Source organism: Crocodylus porosus, unplaced genomic scaffold (assembly GCF_001723895.1).
Source record: "Crocodylus porosus isolate Cpor-Errol unplaced genomic scaffold, CroPor_comp1, whole genome shotgun sequence".
In the NCBI taxonomy this organism is placed as follows: Eukaryota; Metazoa; Chordata; order Crocodylia; family Crocodylidae; genus Crocodylus; species Crocodylus porosus.
In genome coordinates, this window is record NW_017728914.1 from 10,448,426 (window position 1) to 10,452,174 (window position 3,749).

Sequence of the window (3,749 nt, forward strand, 5' to 3'; positions counted from 1 at the left end):
AGAAATAACGGTCACAAGCTGGCAGAGGGTAAATTCAGATTAGACATCAGGAGGCACTACTCCACGGTCAGGGTGGCTAGAATCTGGAACCAACTTCCAAGCGAAGTGGTGCTGACTCCTAACCTGGGGGTCTTTAAGACAAGGCTTGACAATCACCTTGCCGGGGTCGTTTGGGGTCTTTCCTGCCATAGCAGGGGGTCAGACTTGATGATCTGCTCAGGTCCCTTCTGACCCTACTAACTATGAAACTAACACTCATTCAACAAGCTTTAGATAAAGTGCCCCTACCACCATTTTGAAGTGCAGGGACACTGGTACACAAGATACTCTGGGCACTTTAATTAGAGTGGCTCTCAGAGCCGCTATAATTAAAGCACCCCATCCCTGCTCCCGGAGCACATGTACAAACACCCTCAGTATCTAGAAAGGGCTAATCAGGAAATGAGAACAGAAGTCAACTAAACAAGGCTACAGAATTTTTTTTAAACTCCTGGACTACCAGTGGATTTCAGCAGCTGCTAGTCTGTACTGCCACTGTAACTGCAATAGTGGTAATATTGGAATGAGGTTGTAGCTATGATTGTCCAAGAAATATGCAAGAAGCAAGGATTCTTTGATGTAATATCTTTTTTTTCCCCTTAATGAGGCCATTCATTCACACCATGCAAGACTTATTGTAAGACAGCATAGATATTTTAACTGTAAAAGTTAAAATATATGTCAGTACCTCACACAAGTGCTGTCTTCTATGAACTTTGACTGAGGGGACCGGATTTGATCTTATAGGTCCCTTCTGATCCTACTATTCTATGATTCTAAGACATGAGCCAAACCAGTCTTTTTTTTTAATTGTTCCTGCGGTTTCTATTGATGCATGGGATGCATTACAATGCATAAAAGTGTGCCCATCTCATGGTCTGACCCAGATCCAGCTGAAATCAGAGAGTTAAATGTTTGCTTGCATCTATATTACTTTTTTTCCACAAAATCCCACTCATCAGGTAGAATGACTGGAAGGAATTCCAAGTTGGGGAAAAATGTGATTAAGCGCTGCACTGAGCCTGTATCTCTACTGCACATGTAAAGAAAAATTAAGATATATAGCTCATTAAACCCATTAATAGTAATGCAGTTTCCTTCTGTTGCTTAGTTCACACCAGGAATATAGATTGCATGCACACACCATGGATGTCTTTTGATACTTGTATTCATAAATTCATAATGACTGTCATGGATATTCAAGTATGACTACTACTGATACTGGAAATCAGTTTCCACATGTAGGGTTCAGGAAATGTGCCAGGGGAAGTTGGTATCTATATTCCCTCCTACTGTTGGCCCAAGTGGCACAATGATATTCTGTTGCTCATTCGGCTTTCTTCATAGTAGCATACCAAGCTCGCCTGCCGTAGGCCGTATCCTCCCAGGACATAAGGTCTAGCCTGTACATGCCACTTAATGCAGTTCTTGTAGCAGAGTTTGGGGTAGCCAATCTTTATACTGCTTTTTTCAAATTCACTGTACAGAACTCTCTTTGGCAGTTTATTGTTGTCCATACATATGATGTGGCCGACCCAGGTCATTTGCCTCTGTGTGAGCATGGCTTCCATGTTTGGCATGACTGCCAGTTGTAGTACTTGTCGGTGAGTTTGTCAGACCATTTCATTCCCATTATTCTGCAGAGGTGATGTTGTTGCAGGCAATTAAATTGATAGGGCAACAATAAAGGGGGCAGGTCTCTAACGAGTGTAGGAGACAACATTAGATTGGCCGTGCACCCCCTGAAAGTGCCAGCCATGAAACCGGAAGTGCTGGCAGAAGTGCACATCTGGTTTCACTGCTGGTGATTTCAGGTTTAGCAATCAGCTGCTGGGGGACTCCTCCCCCCCAACCTTCCCCCCACCTCCCTGGTTGACGATCGGCTGCTGGAGGACCCCCCCCATCAGTGATCTGGTGCCCCCCCCAGACTTGGGAGGCACCGGTCGCCCATGGGGGACAAAGGAGCACAACTGCTCTGTAAACTTAGCATTTTGTAGACACTTTGACCTCCCTGCCTGCCCTGTCTTCTCCACAGTCTTTTTTGTAGATGACTGAAAGCTGAGGCAGCTGATTTTAAGCATACTTTGTCAATACTAGTGTCACCAATAACTATGCTACCTAGGTAGCAAAACAACTTAAAATTGTTTAGGTGATAGGTTTCTGCCAGGAGGTTGTTGGTATAGACTTCAGTTTTCCTTACATTAATGAAAAGGCCAAAAAGGGATGCAGCATGGGCAAAGGAATTCAATAAATGTTGCAGGTCATTCTCAGAAGGGGTGAAAAATGCTGAGTTGTCAGCAAACAGAGGATTCTTTACTACACTTTGTTGGAATTTACTTGTGGCCTTGAATCAGCAAAGGTTTAGAAGCCTGCCATCGAGTCATGCTGTTAGGGTAACACCAGTAGTGGTACTACATGTGGCGACTTCTAGCACTCCAGTCAAGGACAGAATAAATAATATAGGGGCAAGTACAGAGCCCCATGGGCTACAGGAAAGGCATCAAATAAGTTACCACCCACTAATACACAGGCCTGCGTGTTGTCATAAAAGCAGCATATGAAGTTAATTAGTTTGTCTGGGCAGCCAAACTTTGCAAGAAGGTACTTGTAGATTGTCGCTTATGGACCACAGAGTGATGTCCCAGCCAGCAAATCATGAAGACATTACAAAGCCCAAATATGCATTAGTCACCTACTTCTAAGGCTGCTGGTCCACTACTCCTGCTAAAAATCCACCAGAAATCCAAATTTAATGGCCCACTTTTATTTACATTCCAACCTCAGTATGGCAGAAACTGTGAACCGGCACCTGTATCCCTCCCTCTGGATCCCCCACACTGAGTGCCCACACATATGGCTAGTTATGTTTCTAACCACAGCATTCAGGTTTTCCTCTGGCAGTTGGAATAATGCTGTTACACATATAAATAGAGACACTATTTAGTCTTCTCTACCAGCCAACAAAAATACTCCATCTTAATAAGAGCCATTAAGCCTGAACTGTGATGGTTAACCATACAAGCAGATGGTAGTATTTCAATATAAAGAAAACCCAGCTGAGCTCAATAAAAGTTATGGACAGAAATGCATACAAGGTACCATATACAAGCTGAAGTAAGCTGGTTTGGACCACCAATAATTACTGGACCGGCCATAATTGCTGTGGTGAACAAATCTGAAATATTAGATTCCTGCCATTAGCAATTTACCTAGATTATATGCAACTTAACATTGATGACCCTTTCTGTACCTTGTGGCTCCAATTGATCTGTGTGTCCACTAGTGCCTTCCAAAATCATAAAGGTCCAGATAAAACTCTCTTTTTGAGTCTCCTACCTCTCCCCCCATTTGCCATTGAGTCCTTAAGGATTGCACTTTATTTCTATGGGCAGGCTAGTTTGAAATGGATTTTGCATCTTTCTCTGTAGGGCTGAGACACTCAGCTGTCCTGGTTGCCTTCAGACATGAGTTCCAGATTCCTGTGCCAACTCCTGTAGTAAGTGCTTTCTGGTGGACTAAATAGGATGCACTAAATGGACTTGTCTCCGCACAGCTGTGCAGAGTATTTGCACAACCATGAATATTGACAACTTAAGGTGAAGTTACATTTGAGACTGAACTTTTCTACTAGGCGTAGTGTTTGTTTTTCAAGTTTCTTAGGCTGGATTATCTCAATATGTATGGATGAATTGGCTAGGTTCCTAGATGCT